Below are 20,729 nucleotides of genomic sequence, written 5' to 3' on the forward strand. Positions count from 1 at the left end.
AATTTAAGAGTATACAAACAGCTGCTTCAGCATAGTTTGCACCATATCCCTTTAAAAGAAGCTAGTGACAAAGTTTTATTGTAGTGCTGTTTGAGTAAAATATTTGTTATAGGTCTGCACAATTATGGCTAATTATGGCCAACACAATTACAGTATCAATACTGAGGATCATGATTATGCGTCACAATTGTTTATACATTTTAGTGACAAAAATCCATCCATCCATCCATCCATCCATCCATCCATCCATCCATCCATCCATCCATCCATCCATCCATCCATTTGTATTAAAGCAGTAATTGTTTTTTCTCAATACTAATTAAAATATTCCTCTCAGTTTTCACATCTTATCATCTCTGTTGTTTACTTTTTTTTAGCTGCTGCTGGTTGTAGGATTTGTTTTAACTAATTATTAAAATAGGGAGTTTGTGTGCTACATGGTCCTCACACACTCATTTAGGTCATCATTTCTATTGGTTTTGATAACTCCACGCTCACAAAGAAAGTCACACGCATGCACAATGCATTTTGGTGAGAATGGAAACATAACCTGGGCTCACTTTAAGAGATAGGGTGAGAAATTGTTCCATTTAAGAAGCTCTCAAACTGCAGCCAGTACTCCTCTGCAGCAAAAGGAGCCATTTCAGGTGGGCAAACCTGGAACACCCTGGAGAGATAATGTCTCTCAGATGGCTAAGGAATGCCTCGTTATCCTCCAGGAAGAGCCGGAGGCAGTGGTTGGGGAGCAAGAGGTTTGAGCATCTCTGCTTGGAATGCTGTTATTGCAAGCTGGACCCAAATAAGTGGAAAGAAATAGACTGAGTCATATATTTTTAGAATACTAAAAGATTGTAATGAGCTCGTAAGAGATTTTGCATGCTCTTTATTTGTTTGTTTATTTGTTTGTAATCAGGCAATGGGACTACAGATGTTTTATTACCAGTTTCGTTATAGTCATGATTTCAATTTGTGCTGAATACAGTGCAGAGCTGAAATAATAGACATTATACAGATATGTATAATATAAATATGCCTTTTAAAGTTACAGTGCTTAAAGAGGAGATTCCAAGGTTGCTTATCTGTCTCTGCTCTTTATGCATTGTTTGATTTTTTTCATGTGTTCCCAGATCTCAGAAATATCCAAGAAGAAATACAGCTAAACTTAAAACGCAGTATTTTGATAAAATAAGGTGAATTTAATTTTGTGAAAAATGTATATGTGTGAGATGAGAATTGTAAAACTGATATGAGTGGTGGAATATGAGAATTTCTGGCCCCTTTCTGCTCCAGGGGTATTATTCATTATCCACACTCTTCACTCTCTTTAACAGTCCGTATGAACCTCTTCTGTCAAATTCACACTTGGTTTTACATTTCATCTGCCCCACCATTACTTCTACTGTCTCCCTTGCTTTTTGTCTCATTTTCCTTCCCCTTCTGCTTTTTCTGAGTTATCGTTCCATTCTGCAGTAATGAGCGCGCTGTTGCTGCAGGCCTGTCCGTGCTCTGTATTAATCCTTCCTTTCAGCTGGAGGGCCATTTAGAGCACAAGCACCCAGAGCCTATTTCAAAATTTAATTAAACATTCTTGGTGTTGCTGTTTGACTCTGCACTTTCTTTCTTTTTCTTTCAGACATGCATATGCTTGCATACTCACACATACATTTTTCTTTACTGTCTAGGCCCCGCCTGCTGGCCTTTACGTACAAGCCTGTAAAGAGTTGGGATAATAAAAACACAATGAAAAGATTTGCGAAGCTCCCGAACCCATATTCTAAACAGACACCTTTTACTATTTCATGAAAAATACTGTCTCATTTTGAATTTCATGAATTTGATGCTGGCAACACGTCCCAAAAATTTAGGATAGGGCTGAATTACTGCTGTGTTTCGACACCTTTTCTTTGAACAAAAGTTACAAATGTCTAGGAACTGAAGTTTTCAGTCACTATGTTTTCCAAAAAGAATTTCAAAATTTGATTTGTCTGACCACAGAACAGTTTTCTGTTTTGCCTCAGTCCATTTTAAGCTTTGGCCCAGATAGGGGAGTAGAACTTCTGGATCATATTGACTTATCCTTTCTTCTTTACACGACTGAGCTTAAATGTGCATTTGTGGACAGTGAACCGTCTTTATGGACAGTGATTTCTGGAAGTGTCCCTGAGACCTCGCAGTGATTTCCATATTTTTAATGTAGTGCTGCCTGATAGTCCAAAGATTGCAAGCATTCAATACTGATTTTCAGCCTTGTCGTTTGCGCACAGAGATTTCTCCAGAATCTTATGATAATATTATGTACTGATGATATATTAAAAATCAACTGAGGAACATTACTCTGAAATTATCTTACAGTTTGTAGATGCAGATTTGTTGCAGATTGGTGAAATTCTCCCACTCTTAACTTCTGAGAAATTCTCCTTCTTTAAGATGTCAGCCTAGCCCACATCCTGGATTATCATCAGTCTGTCGCAGGGCTAATGAAGTGTTCACACTCAAATTCACATTAATAGTGAATTTAGAATCCACAGTTAATCTAACCCTTCTAACTGGATGTCTTTGGCCCTTCTGTGGTAGCAGGAGTACCTGCAGAAAAACTTCGCAAACACACGGAGATCATGCAAACTATGCACAGAAAGACCCTTCATGAAGTTTAATTCAGTTTTTATTTATATAGTGCCAAATCATAATGTTGCCTCAAAACAGAAAACCCCAACAATCGTATGACACCGCCTAAGAGCAAAAGCTGTGGCAACAGTGGGAAGGAAAAACTCCCTTTTAACAAGAAGAAACCTCTGGCAGAACAAGGCTCAGGGAGCGATTCTATCTGGCAGATGGATGCTGTTTCATCAAACTGCTATTTGATTTACCAATTAACTTAATTACTTGTTCCAAAAAATGTTCCAAAAATGCAAATTTTTCCAGTATTTTTTGCCCTTGTATCAACTTTTTAAAAATGTCTCACCACCACCAGATTCAAAATAAACATTTTTGTTTTCTATGTTCTATTGTGAATAGAACCTTACACAGTCTTCCAACTTTCAGGGAACTGGGGTTGTATAAGAAAATCTTCCATGACTGTGTGTCAGCTTTTGCTCGCTGTTCTAGAATGTCACGGGAGCTGCCTCATACACGCACGGTTGATACATTTGATCACCTATCATACTTACTTCAGTTCATTTTTTAACACTGGCATCAGTGATTCAGCATGTCATTAAAATGTGTCAGTCATTCGTCAGTCACTCAAATGTTTATTATACCCAGTGATTCCTCACAGGTGCATTGGAGAGGCTTTTATGAATCTTTACAAGGTAAAGAGTTGCAAAATAACCATATTATTCCTCTACTTAGTGATTAGAGGAGGGCAATTTTAGCATTTGACAGGGTGGAATTTGCTCCTGGCATATCCTCAACCTCATGTGGTTCATAGAGTTGAAACTCTATAAATCAAACCATTATTTCATCACTATTTTACCCCACATTAACCCAACAGTTCATGTAATTCACTGCAGAGTAGCCACGAAAGTACAAAGTCTTGTGCAAATAGATATCTGAGACAATCATGCAAACAAATTTCTTGCCTGCAACTTTGATGATTTATTTTGTGTGTGTTGTTTGTGTGGTTAGCTTGGCTTGGCACATGTGTGGCAGGTTGTCATGGCATTACGATAAAACTCTAAGCTCTAAACCTTATTAGGCGATTGGATTTTGTCTTTCATAAACATGAATGTACAAGGAGCTGGTCTTACATGCATGTAGACAAGCTCTTACATACATAAACAAACACCATAAAAGCAAACAGATGGACAGGTGTACGGCATTGCCCTGGTCAGTTATGCTCATCAACCAATCAGGACGGTGAGTTGGTCAATATAAGTTCTTTCTTGCCAATGAAATGATGAGGAGGACCAGAATACACAGCGCTTGTTCCACCTCCCTGTGAATGTGTGTTATCTTTCCTAGACTAACACAGGCCCTCATTCATACTCAGGTCTTTATAACTGGCCAAAGAAAGACTAATTTGGGTGGAGGTTTTTTTTTTGGTGGAGGGGCGCAGCATGGGGGAGCTGTATTGTTTGCCTAATCCGTAGTGACTGGGAAGTTGTACACTGTGCAAATAGTGCATATTTGAGCAGCTCCGCTCCAAAGTAAAGCTCCTTCTGCCTTAAACGTTGAGATAAGCACTAGGCTTGGTTTTATTCAGAAAGCACTGTCTTAACGGTCATATTTTTTGCGTTGGGGGGGTTTTCTCGTGGCATTTTGTCTTTTGTCTTATAACAGATCAGATAGTGTCACAGGGAATATTTTGTGTTGTTGTTGGGACAATTTTTATTTTACAACAATTTAGCTTAGCTCTTTGAGAGAAACTTTCAGGTGAAGGTTTTAAAAAAAGCTAAAAAACTGTGATTGATTTAGTTACACCAAAATGTCCTATGTGATTGGATGTTAGGGCTTTAATCCATTTCTAAAATGACAAACTGATAGCCATCTTTAAACAGTAGTCTGCCCGTGAGGAACCCACCTACCTTCACAAACACACTTCCATCACATGGATCAATAAGCAATCATGTCATTGGCAACCTTGACCAATTACTTTACAGTCAGCAAAGCTTTGTCAGTCATTCTGTAAGTTAGATGAAGTCCAGATTCATGAGTCTCATCTGGGGCAGCGTGATCCCCTTTTACTTTTTATACTGCTGCAATATTTTGTGCAATGGTGAAGTGCTCTATTCTAAAGAGAGGAAATGGAACATGTCTGCGAAAGTGGGTTGTACAGAGCAGGGTAAGCAGGGCACAGTCAGAGTGTTTGTGGGTTTGATAGTAACCTGGCACTGTCAGGCCTCGTTGAAATGTTTACCCTAGTGTATGTGGAACAGATAGGCTCATATTGTAGCCCCGGGCTGCATGCCGAGTGCTCTGACAACGTGTCAGTGTAATTATAAAAGTTCTGACACAATGCCTTCTCAATGTTTCTTGCCGCATGGCCCAAGGCTGACTTTTACCAGTGCTACATTACATTAGCATAACACTGGTTTCAAACACTACAGACTTTCTGGGTTGGAGTGCACCAAAAGGTTTGATAAGGAGTATGAGTACCAACAGCTAAATCTGGTGTTTATTCATTCATGTTTAAGGCTCAGTAAATTCAGACAGCTGCAGCATTTAGAGGCATTGTATTACCATTTGAATTATTGCGATAGATCTCTGCATCAGAACTTTAAAGGCCTTGTGTAGTTCAGGCCTTTCCTAATCGTCCTGTCATCTGCATAGAACTGCATAAAACTGCTGCTCACAATGGAAGCGCAGATCAACACCAACAAGGCTAACTTGTCTAACAAAGTGCTGCTTTATTTCTGCCACCCTTTAAAACACACAAGCTATAATCTATGGGGGGAGTGTTTGGATTTGTGGTCTGAATCTTTCAAAAGCAGTGCTCCCCTTTCTTCCCTTTTTGCTGTATTGAGGAATTCCCTTATCTTGCCTCACCAGTGGTGTAGCACAGAAAAGAGCAGGCCGCTTCATTGTCAATCCCTTAGAGTTCCAGTCTTGTTTGATAATGTTTTCTGTGGGTCACTTGACAGCCCCCCCTTCCTTCTCTTTTTTCCACCCCTCCATGCCCTCTCATTGTTTGCCTCTTCTATTATTCTCCTAACCAGATTCAGGGTGTTTTTGAGGTGTTTGGCAGGGGGATGGAGGGGGATATTGAGAAGTGGGATGAAGGGAGGATAGAGAAGTTTGTCATTGGTTTGAGAAAGAGAAAGGCCTCAGTCTGCTAGCTGCCAGCCAGGGTGAACCTAAAAGGCACCGAACCATATGGAGCCTCCCGACAATCAAATTACTATTTTCTCACCTCTTCTTCTCCCACACTTTGTCCTTCTTTCTTTTTATTTTCTTAAAGAAATTAGTGCAGAGTTCTGCATTTTTCACCCCAAGGCAAGGGGCACAAGTGAAAGATGTGACCAAATTCCACCAAATGAGATCACCTCTTGTCCATCAAACCCTAATGAATCCTCGGGGGGCAATAATGCTTGCTCTAAAGGTGAAAGCCCAGAGTTAGCCAACATTCTCAAGATTAAAAACAAAACAATATATAGCATTGCCTAGCATAAAATAACACAGGAAATATATCCATGCTTAAAGTCTAAACAAATTGTTTTTGCAACATATGACTTAGCAAAAGCAAGCAAAAGGTTTTACTCTATAAGAATGTTTTCAGTTGAAACAATATTAGCTGAACTTAAAGACTTTTTTGCACCTGCAGCAAAATGTTTTCACGATCTTGTGTGCGAGCTGCTTCTGTTTGCCATGGTTACAAGCTTCCCTCTCATCATTTAAATGGCCAAGGTGAGTGGAGAATAACCGGGGGGTGTTCCATGGGACAAGAAACATGCACGTGTTTTGGGCTAGAACTCACGCCAGAGTCAATGCCTGGGTGGCCAATTAGCAAAAAGAAAAGAAAAGACCCTGTGCCATCAACCAATGACGGCTGTTCAGGCAAAGAAGGGTGATGGTTTTTTTTTTAAATGTTTTCCTCTCCCTTTCCTCCCTCCCTCCCCGCGTTCCTCTTTTTCTCTCTAACTCTGTCAACTTGGTGTCCACGGCAAAACTCTGTCGGAATACCCAATGAGGATTACAAGAGTGGGAGCAATGGCTTTCTAGAGTTGTGTGTGCGTGTGTGTCTGTGTGTGTTTATGCATGTATGTGTGGCTATGTGTGTGTGTGTGTGTGTCTCACTTGTTTGTGGAACAAAAATGTCCTAGTGTGTCCCAAGACAGACATTTGGCTGTGTCCCATTGGCTATAGAGGATTACAAACCCTCTCTTTGCCTCTTCACACTGGTCCACAGTGCTTCACTCCCCCTGGCTAATGACCCAGTGAGACACATTCATTCCTTCAAATAGACCCCAGATCTGGGCTCATCTCTGAAATTTCCTCTACATTAGGCATTTAAACTCCAGGGAGTGATCACCAAGAAACTGGGAAAGACATCCTTGGATTCTTGTAGCCCCCCCCCCCCTTATTGCTTATTGGGTTCACAAAAGACAACAGGTAGCAGCGAGCAATTGATTTTACTGAGCAATCACAAATTCTCATTTATTCCAAACTATTCCGTAATCTCTAAAGCAGAACCTAAATGCAGCATTTATCTCACTTGTTCATGGCTTGAAGGCAAACACCAGAGGTGGGACCAAGTCATTGTTTTGCAAGTCTCAAGTAAGTCTCAAGTCTTTATCCTCAAGTCTCAAGTCTCAAGTCTCAAGTAATGTCAGGCAAGTCAGAGTCGAGTCTCAAGTCACTGGTGTAAAAGTCCGAGTCAAGTCACAAGTCTGAAACTTTGAATTTCAAGTCCTTTCGAGTCTTTAAAAAAAACAAACGAAAAAATAATGTTGCAGTTATGCTAAATGTAAATATTAGACCATGTAATTTTAAAATCTGTGTTTTTCTCAACACATACAAAATAGTGAACTTAGAAAATATACACAAATTGTGAAATTGCACCTCTTTAAAATGCAGCTCAATTAAACCTAGCTCCAAGAATAATTTTCACCGACAGTTCTGAGATAAGCTGCATGTTATTCTTGGATGCGGTTGTAGGACCAGCTTTAAAATCGCATGACAAAAATATCATACACATTAAAAAAAACTGTATCACCAACGTAGCCTGGACAACATTTGCTAGTTAGATGAAGTCAGCTATCTCATCTTAGCATATTTATATGCATATTTATAATTATACGGTTCTTGGAGTGAGCGCATACACTCATGAAGTTTAGTAACTTCCGGTCACTGCAACAAGCCCAGGTACAGTTTACCGACGGATGGGTGCAGGACCTTGAAATGCACCGTGTAGAACGAAAGACCATCGTACGTATCATAAGTTTACCAGTCTCACAAATCGTCTTCATAAATACACATTCGTTAACCGTTTATTAATAGGACCTTTGAGCTCAACGGTAATTAATTAGTAGTGGAAATAATTTCTGGTAGCATCACAGAAATGTAGCAGTGACAATAATATTGTATGCTGTAATCGTACTGGGCAATTAGTGATACAAAACAACAGTTTTATCCTGTGAATAAAAGTATATGTTTTTGTTAATGTACCATAATAACAGAAGCGAAACGCAATATTGTGTCAGGACAATTCACTATTTATGCACAATAAATAAAGGAGCATAGCGCCACAATTTCTGTTCAGCGGCAGACTTGCTTGTAACCTATATCACCAATTATGTTAAGAAAAATGACGTATTAACTACTAAAAAACTCTGACCTTTGTGGGAATGCTTGGAGCAGACTAACCTGTGAGCTGGAGTGTTCTGGGACGTTATATTTGATCTTTGAATGGCTGCAATCCAGGACACCCGTCGCCTCTTTGTTACTTCGGAAACATGGCTCGAACAATTTCTCTTCAACGACGTAATCCGATAACAACCGATCTCTTTACCCGTCGGCTTCCCGTGGCTGTCATGCGACCGGCTATTGGAGTTAATAATACAACGGCTTCTTGACATTTTTGTGTTTCTTTTTATCGCTGTATAACTGATTTTAATTGAAAGCCTGCGTGTGCTAGTACCGCTTGCCACGAGTTCCCAGAATCCTTTGCGGTTCTACCCGTGAATGACGTCACATTTTCAATCTCCATATAATATGCATATTAAATTTTATATTTGGGGTAAAATATCAAGTCTTTTCAAGTAAACCGGTTCAAGTCCAATTCAAGTCCCAAGTCATTGGTGTAAAAGTCCAAGTCAAGTCACAAGTCTTAGAACATTTTTTCAAGTCAAGTCTAAAGTCATAAAATTAATGACTCGAGTCTGACTCGAGTCCAAGTCATGTGACTCGAGTCCACACCTCTGGCAAACACTGGTGCTTAAAGTGGCAGTGGGAAACCTGACTGTAGACTAGCAAACTTCAGTAACTGCTCAGTATCACATACAAGTGTTGCTTCCAGAGATCAACAAGGTGGCGGTTTAAGCACTGTTAGCTGCATTTCTCCTTCTAGGCCTTCACATTAATGATTCGGGAGTAGACGGGGTGTAAGAGAGACCTGTGGGAGCCTGTCTTCTACTGAACTTTGCTTCATCTTCTCTCTCTGGCCCTCCAGATATTCAACTGAGCTGATCTTCCCTGATGCTACAGCAAGCCCTGAACATGTTACTTCCAGCAATACAACTTATTTCTATAAATCAGGATAGAGAGGAATGCAACCAATGATAGGAAAATCAAAGAGGAATAAAAATTAGTTTTGATCAGAGGGTTTATTTAAATGCAGAATACGACTATTCTATACTTTTAATATATCCATTTGTTGTAAAGTAAACACCTAGAGGCTTTCTGTGCATGCATGACTCATATATCACTGTTAATACTGCTCTGAATGACCTCTTATGGTTTTTTTTCAGTCCTGCATTGCTTGCTTTCACTCTGCCGCAGGGGAGAGTTGCATCAAAATCGAAGTTAATGTTAGCAGGCTTGCAGTGTCCCAATTAAACTTCCCAACAAACACATTTTAAATATACCAAATACACTCCTTGCATTTGTTTAGAAGTATAACATATGCAATTGTGTATTTGAATGACTGTATTGGTGGAGAAGCAGCTTGTTTAAATGACTCCAGCCCTTGCTGCTGAAATTGAGAATAACTAATGAGTGTGTGCCAATTGCTATGCACTCAGATGTGTGCAAGCATGCCATTTTTGTGTGTGTGTGTGTGTCTTGAGTGTACGGGATACGTGTTGAGGAGCGCAGGCCTGGAGAGGGGTGCTGCTACTGCATTCGGGTCTTTGTGGCTCTCTGTGAAGCAGGGTCGACCTTGTGGGGCTCTCCTCTGGGGCTCAGACAAAGCCAGTGCAGGATTATCCACCCCGGGACAAAGTGTGTGATTACCATGAGAAAACCGCCAGCTCCAGCCCCATACCCGAGGACTGCCAGGCCTGCTGGAGAGGTGGGCCGCCACTCATTAGCTGCAGGGAGAAGCTGAATGCAGGCGCACACTCAGTCACACGCACACAAGAAAACACAATGGCGCACACGCACACAGTGAACCACATGCTCATACTGTTACACATGTGTATGCATGCAAGAGTGCAGTCTGAAGCAGATGCACAGCAAAGTTTACAAAACTACCTCTTTATTCATGTTCCATTCATCCTGCACTGTGTGTGCACTATAACATACAGTATGAGACGATTCTCAGAAAAGCTGCTGGATGATTACACTGAATGTTGTACTGTATAAGAAATAAAGAGGATGCTTTTGTATAATAATTAAGTACACATCCAGAAAAAGAACATAAATAGTTTGCAGATGTTGAAAAACTGTGTTTTGGTACAAACTCTAACTGACCAAAACTAATTTTATCTGTGCAGAAATTCAGTGTTATGGTTTCCTTTATATATGTGGCGATGATGCTGTTTTATTTATTTTTTTCAAACTGTGATTTATTATAATTTCAGGAAAAAACTATTCAAAATATTATTGGGATTTCAGCCATGACTTAGCTCAAATGCCAACCTGTATCTCCATTTACGTCTGCATGTACTGGTACTTATCACAGCCATGCTGTGTATTTTCAGCGTGTGCTCCACGCACTGCCAGTGGTGACCCGCCCTGCTGTGATGACCCCAACGAGAACCACAGATCTCTTGTAGAGTTTGTATCTTAAGCCCCAGATCAGTGGATTTCCCACATCTTCACTGAAGAGTCTCTCTGTCTACCCTGGATTATAGGGATGAGCTGATGCTCTTCTATCTCCTCATCCGTCCCTCCGTCTCCTCGGAGGAGGATGAGAAAGAGACGTCTTTTGTTGGAACGAGGCAACCCACTTGAGTTCAGCAGGAGAGGCTCTGTGGCAAGGGAGTTTGGGGGAGGAAAGGAACATAAGGAGGGTGGATGAGAGATGTGATTATTGATGAAGACCCCTACCAGGAGGTGTACCTCCATGCATAGGCATTAGAAGACACAGGGACACATGACCGCTTAGAAAAGGAAAGATTATGAGTGTATTGTTTTAATTAGGTAGCAGCTCCCGGTCACCGGTGAGGTCAAGAGTTCGGTCCCCTGCCACTTTGACCTCTCACTGTTATGGCAGTTGTTTTTGACTAAAGCCACTCTTTTATATTTCTTTGTCTTTTGCAGCTTTGTGCTATTTTATGACCTCTTTGTTCTTCAGCACTGGGTGGTTTTGATGTAGCAGCGAGGATGACAGATTGAGCTGGTGTGGAGACACGTTTTGCTAAAACGTTCTTGTCATACTTTTATCTAATCCAATCCCCCTTTTCTTGTCTTTTTGTTAAAAATAAACTTTCATTAATGAAAGTGAAATGCACACCTGTTTTCACTCTGATAGCAATGATTTCGATTAACTTTGTACTTGGGATGGTATTTTAATTTGTCTGGAGTTTACATCTGCTAATGCATATAATCGGAACAGTGTTACATGGGCAAAAGTGATGAATATGTCATGCATTCATCTCGCTCAATGGCTGTCTTATCTCTTTTAGCGGCTCGCTGAAGATGGATGTCCATCGTCTGTTGAGTACCGCGGTTCCCATTATTGTGTTGGACTTCATTCTTTAAGACTTTGAATTTAAAACAAATTCTCTGAAGAGGACCAGTTCAGCTAGAATCCAAGCTGTGTGTGTGTGTGGCGGGTGGGGGGGGCATTTATGTCAACATACAGTGCATGTGCAGAAAGAATGCAGAAAACCAGCTTTTGGGGAGCCGATTGAAATGTCAGCCAGTTTGCGCCTATTTATACTGATAGAGGTGTTTACACAAAGCAAGTTATTCTGCTAGGTTGGGTTTTTGAAGAGATTATAATCAGAGTATTTGGGACCATGCAAACAAATCTGTTTATACTTACATAACCGACTGACTATGGCTTGCAGCTTTCTTGAAAAGTGCTCATCCTGCAACAGATAGGAGATCTGTTGTAATGGCAGAGTGGAGCCAATTGAGGGGGAAAACACTGAAAGTGTATTATCTGGCAGAAGACGAAGGTTCACTAACATCCTTGTGATTGTGAAAGTGTAACACAACCGAAAACAGCTCGTAGCCAAATATGAATATCAATATAATATTCAACGGTGCACTTTGCTGGGTCCCCATTAATAAATAAACCCAGAAAGTGCAAAGCAGATTGGATGGATGAATGGTTGCAGATAAAGGCAAATACCAGCAGAAAGTCATATGCTCCCACATACACACACAAGCAAACACCTTCCTTTATATTCACTACAGGGTTCACTACATCCACGCTTCTTTCCTTCTTTCAATCCTTCTCTTTTCCCTTCCTGTTCCTCTTCCCTCTCCAGGGTGGCAGACAGGTCACAGCTGTAGGGGGACGGCAAGCCTGTCACATGTTGCTTTGTCTCGGCCTTCACCAGAACATACCGCCACATGCTGCCCTGGCAACTGCCTTTCCTTTTAACCACCATACTGTAGTGTGGAGGAAATGGCAGCATTCCTCTTAGGCTGGTATTCTCTAGTGCCTCAACAAAAGGTCACAATTTCCCTCTTCTGGGTATGATTCATGGTTTGCTCTCTTATACGGGCTTGTTGATGTTTATATTTGACTTCTACTGGAGCTAAAATGAATTTAGATCTGATTGGGCACTCAGCTATTTCTCAACCTGGAGATGGCTGCCAAAGCACAATTTGCTGAAGAAGGAATTAGAGAATGTCACGAGAGAGAAATGGATCGTGGTGCGTAGCTCTATAAATATTTGAATCTCCTTCTTCGAGCCCTAACGGCAAGAGGAGGCTCTGCCTACTCCTGCTCTCCTTACCAGAGGGAACAGGGTGGCAAGGAGTCTGATTAATTGACTTAAAAAGAACATAGATCATGTTTTTTGGGAGACCTAGAAAAAGTTTGGGCCTATCCTTAATATCAGAACGTCTTATTCAGCAGTAAATTTGAACCTGTTATCAGTGAAACATTACACTGGTAATGCATGCCCTGCTTCTTCCCACATTCTTTTGCAGTTGCTTCTTTGAAGTGAACCATGTGTGGATAGAGATCTATTTTCTCGCAATGCCTAAAATCTTCTATGTGTCTCTGTCTGATTTCTAGGTCTTAGTAAAATAGATTTTTTAAAATGTATTTTTTTAAGCCCATGTGTCATTTGTACAGGCAGGTCACTTAAGCATGGTAGAAAACATGAAACTGGCAATTTTTTCCTGAAATTGATAGCTATGCAAGTTAAAAAACAAAGTTTGGTAAGGCTTTTTAAAATAAATCTCTGTTTCCTTTGTCAGACTAAAGCCACAAAAGTAGCTACAAATAACGCAATGACCAAATCCTTGGAAGAGAGGACATTGAATGGAACTTTGCATAACCCACAATCACAACCGGTGAGAACAGGACTCAGGTTTAAAAGCTAATTGAAATGTAATTTAAGACATTTAACCCTGGGGTGGGAATCTGAGAAAAAATGAGAAATTGCAGAGGTTTTGGTTCCTCTCACACAGTTTGTGTTTCAGTGTGTGTAGTGCATCACACTATGAGATCAGCTGTGAGTATCACAGATGGCTTGGGGTCCTTTTGCTGACATGACTCTCATTTATAACCATCAGGGGTGAATGCTGCAACACTTGCCTCTCTCGTCTCTCCAAACATACACACACATGTTACAATCTGTTTGAAACTTAAAGGCATCACAGAGGTTTCTGGTCCAATTCCACTTCACTGGAATCAATAGAGGCCTGACACTTGATTGTTCATACTGCTGCCCACAAGGGGGGGTGTTTTGTCTTTGCCGATCAGTTATGACAGCACAACACTGCTATCTTAACAGATATGTTAGGAATAAAATGATAATTATTACACAGATAGTGAACTTACTGCTCCCTCCGTCATTTAAATGATTACAAGGATGCAAATTTAAATGTTTTAATAACTCATCGTTCCCTCTATTCAACAGTTACTATAAATTTTTGAATTCCATGAGTAAGGGAACTCAACAAGCTGTTACCCCCACTTCCCCGACCCCGCCACTCATCCTATCCATCAACACAACAACCAGCGATCACCGAAGAAAAGGGATCAGCTCCTTCTGGTGTGTTCCCTCGGCTCATTTAGCATAGGTCCCCACCCTGAGGCCTTTGGGCATGGCTCTGTGCCCTGACACAGGAGTCTGGGGGAATGCACACCCTGCTGAATGCTTTCTAATAGGTCAGAATGGTCTTTAATGAGCTTGAAGATGCAATGCTCCGTATGGCGTTGTTCACCTGGGAAAATCGCAATCTGTGCGCGCGAAGACCGGACACAGGCCTACATGAATAAACATACCCGCGCGTGCACGTACACGAACGCCAGAAACACACACGCAACTGGCTTTTTGCAGCTTCAGCACACCATTGTGCTTCTTGTGAAAAGAAGTGGAACGTGGTCAGTCACGCTTCCATTAGGGTCCTGTGTGTCTGAGGACTGATTGAGTGTGTGTGTGTGTTACAAGTTCCAATTTTGTCCTCATTGTCTCCATTCCTGCCTTCCCTACATCCCCAAAGATTGAATGAATATACACACACACACATATATAAAAAATAACTATGACAAAAATGGTAACATTTTTTAAATAGTCATTAAAAATGTCAGTCAGTGTCTGCACCTTTCTTAGTGCTAGAAACTGTTCTCCAATTATCAGTAGTAGTTTCCTCTCTCCAGCCTTCCAGCTCCTCTTATTCTGCAAGTCTGATATCTGCCTCACAGGTCTCCAGGGTCTAATAAAGTAGCACACTGAATTTGGATAATCCAACATGTACTTTGTTTCCCCTGACCTAGGGTTTCTCCTCATTAATAATTCCTGTCTGCTAACCTTTTCTGCATAATCCTTATCCTCTACAATTCTCCAGGTTAGCCTTAATATATTTTTATGTCACTCCTGTTTAAAAAAAAATCAACTTCTACATACTTACCAGTTTAAAAAGTTTGGTGCATTTTTTTCCCTTTGCTTCATTTGTCATCCTAGTTTTTATTTTGATTTCTTAAACATCATTTTGTTTTCGTGTCTGCTCCCGACCATCTATCTTCTCCACCCTTCCACCTCCAATTGTGTCTAAGCAGCTGCAGGACTTCGTAACATCCATGACCAGCAGAGAGAGGTGCTCTATCTGAAGAGGGTGTGAACGTGACCAAGCAGGGACTTCCCTCTCTTCCTTGGGCCACAAAAGCAGGATGGCCTGCAGCAGAACATCAGCACCAACAGAAAGACACCAGCTTTTGTTTGCATTTAACGGATGCTGCCCATTCACTTATGCACTCCCCTCCTCAATCTTTTTATTTTTGGCTTCTGCCTTATTTGAATCAGCACAAACTGCTATGAAAGGCGTTTCTCTTTCTTTCTTCTCTTTCTGTGCTATCAGAAATTAAATGTGTTCCACCAGCTTTACAGTTGAGTGCACATACCACACAAAAGTCAAAGGTGCCTTTGATGTCAACCTATGTAAATCCTTTACTTTCCCCCTTCCATTTCGTTAAGAGTTCCCTGCAGATGTACACCAAGTCCCCCTCCTCACCTGAGCTTTATGGTTCCACTTGACAGAGCCTCAGTGGTCAGGTCAGCAGAGCACGGTGAGCCCCGTCTTTTGGGGCCCCCGAGTCAGGAGTTTGGGGCTCTTACTGCCCCCCAGAGGGTGTGCCTGTGGATGCAAGGGGAGTGCCCAGGGCCGCCCCGTTTGACAGCTCAACACGAAGGGTTTGCTGGTGACCAAGGGGCCATCAAGGGGACCTTAACTATATACTGCTTTAGTCAGAACCACACCCATCCCCCAAGCCTTAGGGGCTGTTGTTCCCTCAGAGAAGAGGGTTGGGTTTGTAGGAGAGACCAGGCGAGGAGATGCATGGCCCGGGACAAAAGGCAGTCCTCTAGCCAGCACTGTTCTGCATGGTAGCAGTTGTATTCTTCTCCCCCTTTTTTTTGGCTTTTCTTTTGGTTAGCTGCCTTTGTGGGGACACGATGGAAGCTGAAAGGGGCAGATATGATGGATGGAACAAGCCGGGGGGGAGGCCCAGGGAAGATAAGGATGGAGGGGCCCTGTGTCGTGCTCCCTGTTTGAAGGGAACGTGCGAGGCATGGGGTGGCCTTGGGTGGTAGGGAGACTTGGGCCAGGGATAGACGTATAGTTTCTATGCTGCGTGTGTTTCATTTTAAAAGTGTGAGGGTGGAGCTTGGGGGAAGGGTGGAAATATTGGTGAGGAGTATGATGAAAAGACATGAAAGTTCATGTATGGATGAGGATGCACGCATGAAGATAGATGTTGCGGGTGGGGAATTGTTAGGGAACATGGCACGTACTGAGGAAAAAAAACAAAAGACTTTTTGCATCGTGGGAGGTAGCTCGCAAGATGAGACCACCACATGCAGATCTGTTTTCAAGCTGAGGAATATTAAATATGGGGGAAGTATACATATAAGTGATTTTAAGATACCTAGCTCAATTTTAAATGTATGTGAAAGTTTAAAATAGTATCAATATATGGTATTTTTAAGGGGTAGACACTGGCTTACTGCCAGTGTATGTGGGATTGTAGTGAGTGTATATGTGTGTGCATGCACTGGGTGCTGCTTTATGTGGAGCTCGGTTCTCTGGGGGTGAAAAGACAGATGAGGGTGCAGAGCTGGGATGAGGCCACAATATTTCATCATAGACAGTATAGAACTAGGCCTGGATAAATTGTTTAAAATAATCATCATCATATGACTATCCTTTGGCCGACAGCATATAATACCACACGCACGCTACATGATGTTGTCATTAATTCTGAAGCTTCACACTGGTCTCCCTCTGCTCATGTATTTCATGTAATCTACAAAACACATCACATCACAAGGATTAGGAATTGAAGTATTCCCAAAGGATTAACCTCCTCCTCTGGCCTCCTTACTGCACCTTGCACTGTGGAATGTCCTCTCAGCAAATCAATGGCAGCCTTTTCCGAGACTCGCAGTGTCCACCTTGCAGTGTGGAATGTCCTAATCCACAGAGAGGGATGCTTGAGTGCTTATAACCACAGGAACACCTTTCAACACTGCATTAAAATAAAAAACCCACCCCCCTCCCCCTTTACACTTCTCCCAAAACCATTAATTTTTTCTCCATTGTTCAACAGAAATACAAAGGTCAACCAACTATTTGTTTTCAAATCTTTGGAGGTCACTCAACATGGCTTTGAGGCAACCAGTAAAAGTCTATCAGATCCACTGGATCTCTTTGTTGACGCATACAGACCACCTGCTGCATGACAAAATGCCTTACACTACATTTTCACTTCCCTCTCACCAAGAAAGATAGCAAGCCTCCTCCTGGTGCATCACAGATAGAGGAGAAACAAAAAGAAAATCGGGACAGACGCCTATCTTCCGCCCATCAGACACCAATCAGAGCCTCGCAACCTGCTGGCATCCCTCTGGAGGACTGAGATCAGTATCTGGCAGCATGCTGGTTGTCCAGGAGCAGGCAGCCTGGTGGCTGTCACCCAGTGCCCAGAGAGAGACATCCTCTTAGGGCTGGGACAAAGGTGGCCGGTCCTCAGGGATTACCCATTAGCATGCTAGTTTGTGTGTTTAACACTGGCCTGAATGGAAAGGACAAGGGCCAACACCCCGGCCTATTCTTAAGCAGGGAAGTGTTACTGTTTCAGCTGCTAATGCTGGTCTGACTTCTGCATATATGTGCATAAATGCATATATATTAGGAATTTTTGTTTCTGTCGGTATGCTGTCTGACTTAATGATACCTCTGCTTTATTTTTAAGGGGGAACTGGATAGTTTTAAAGTTACGTACAAAAAATTATAAATGCATGTTTTAATATTTATGAACTAATCCAATAGAATTTAAAAGACTACATGTAAAGAGGCCTTTACATTTGTATATGATGAACATGTCCTTGACTTTTCTTTTGAATGGCCTATGAACTTGTACTTTTTTTGTTTTGACTATCAGACTGTGACATACACTGATTCAGGAGCAGAAATGCATGTTGTCTGCTGCAAGAAGTGCATATTTTTCACTTTTTCACATTTACGAGAATCTGTCCTATTCTGAAATTTATTGTAGCGTGTGAATAGGAGCAAGACAAGCCAGGTGGCAGTTCAAAGTATTGCTGATTTTTTCACTCAGAGAAAAAAGCTCATTTCTGAAAGGTCATTCAGCTATCTGTGCATTTAGCATCATCATAGTCTTTCTTTTCCTGCTTGTGTGTTAGACTAATGATGTGGAAAGACGCCTGTATGGAAATGTGTATTTGCGATTGTGTTTTGGTGTGTATGTGTGCCGACGATTGTGTGAAATGGTCCTCTTTTCCGACTGCAGTGTGTGCGATTATGTGCTCAGCCTTGCTGGCTAGTGGTTGATAATCACACTAGACGCCGTGTGTTTGTGAATCTCTTAGCTGAGGAGATTCCCACCATGCTCAGTGTGTCTGGCCTCTGTGTGTTTTTGGGGTTGCACGCGTGACTCCGCCAGCTGTTCTATTCTCCTGTTGGCCCCCTCAACCCCACACAGCCCTTGTCCTTCGCCGACCCCTCCTTCCCTCAGAGGCCTGCTCTTCATCTGATAAGGGCTCCACTGGCCAAACCCTCAGCAGAGCTCCTCAGAGCTGCTCCTGCTAACAATACGCCCTCCTTCCCCTCTGTGCGCACACCATTTACATGTGAAAACACTGGGTCTTATCTTCAGTTCACTGGAGCAGTGGCACAACAGCCAAGTAAGTGTGCGTGCTCGTGTATGTGCGAGCAAAGTGGCCCTGGGAGAATTGCATGAATCCAAGCAAAATGAACAGTAAACACTTACGTGACTAAATCCATATTTATATCCCTCCTTCATTTTCTGATATAATGTTATTAGAAATTAAATAAAACATAAAATATAGAGTAACCTCATCAGTCTCATCTAGTGCTAGCTGAAATGAACGTCTTTATTACAAGTGGGATATAAGCCAGATTTTATCACACTTGCACTGTTTCCAATAGCTGAGAGCTATGGTAATGCTAAATGAAAGACCCTCAAGAGAGTAAAACTACTTTCTGGCTCATCTCCTTGGAATGCTGCCATGGTATCTGTTAACAATGCTTCTCATCTACATGAACATTAACATCGCCTTTCTCCTTACTACCATCATAACAGCCAACCCAGTTTCTAAACATAGTCCTCTTCCTGTCATTCTTTGCATCGTCTTCACTGTTCTTACTCCACTGACCTAATATATTTACAGGGATGGCCTCCACTGATCCAGCCACACACTATTCAGCAGCCTATGCAGAAAGTCCAGATTTCCTCTTATTCACCGGACAGAAAAAGAGAAGTGTGCAGGGTTTTAATTAAAGGTCTGCGTAGTTAAGGGCTTGGGCTAAGCAAACATGGGCCTCCAGCATCACAGTTTAAGATGAGGTAAAGGAGTGCGGGGTGATCAGAGTATAAGCGGCTTGCAATGAAAGGGGGAGGAGGAGGCAGAGGAGAGAAAATGAGAAAGGGCAGAAAGATAAAAACTGAGAAGAGTGGAACAAAGAACAATTAGGAATCAGGGAGCAGGTAGAACGATGGAAAGGACAGGAGAGGGCCGAGTGCTGTCAAAGATGGTATCACGCTATCTGTAAAGCGGATATTAGGGTGGGAGGGGCCAGATGAAACGGGGGGCTTTGAGGGATGTTGCAATAAAAATTGAGGTGGCTAGGGAGATAATATTTGTTTTGTACCCATTAAATTATGTGTAACACATTTGGATACTTGCCATGAACACAAATCATCTGACGGTATAAGTTTGAATTTTGTTTTTATCAAGCAATACATAAATAGCTGTACGCACACACGAACACAGCCACACAAAACAATATTTGATACGTATGCTAATTTGGCAGAACAGAAATCAGCTTCTGCACAGGCTTGAGGTTTTTTCATGATGGTGAAATGCTTCCATCTGTTGGTAGAACTGCGACATTGCATGACTCCGCGCAGCTGCCACTGAGGCATTCGAGAAAGTAGTAAAGGAAATCAATACTTGTGGGCAGAAGAGCACTGACTCATGCTAACTACTCACCAACCATCTCTGACAGACAGAGGTTGTTTGAAAAGGTTAAAGAGATACAGCAGCAGAAACAACCTTCGGGTGGGCCATTTACTGTTACGGTTTGCAAATTATTTTAAACTGTTGCAGGCTTTGTTGCCTCAGTGCTTGGTATTTATCATGTGATTTTGTTGTTCACTGGTTGCTAAGGGGAACGGCCTTACTTTGAGACTGCCCCCCAAAATACACGGTGAGTGGCCTGAATATATCAAACCTAAGAGAATCCATAAGTAGATAAATCAGCAATAAAAGAATTAACATTGTATCATTGTTGAAATTGACTGTCAGTAAAATTCCGACATTTTAAATAATAAAAGCATTTTAGTTACCAATCCTCTTCACCTGACTATTTGTAAAAACACGTCATCAAAAACGCTGATTTGATTAAAAAAAAGATAATGGTTCTTGTTATTAAAAAATATATCATTAATATATTTCATTATTGCATCCCTTTGCTATGTTAGTTGCCCATTTTAATAGAAAAAATAAGAGAAAGCTGAAGTTTCGAAAGCTGTTTGCGTCTGTGAGCAGTTATATTTTATTAGATCAATTAAAAAAAAATTAAAACAAAATACTGGCAGCTGTCACCGCTACCCCTCAGCCTCCTAGTCAACACACCTGTGGTGCAAATTTCAAAATCCCACGTTATTCACAAACCCGCCC

The sequence above is a fragment of the Diplotaxodon limnothrissa genome, linkage group LG7 (assembly GCF_057381915.1).
Source record: "Diplotaxodon limnothrissa isolate DT_005_m linkage group LG7, D_limnothrissa_male_GT1.1, whole genome shotgun sequence".
NCBI classification, from domain to species: Eukaryota; Metazoa; Chordata; class Actinopteri; order Cichliformes; family Cichlidae; genus Diplotaxodon; species Diplotaxodon limnothrissa.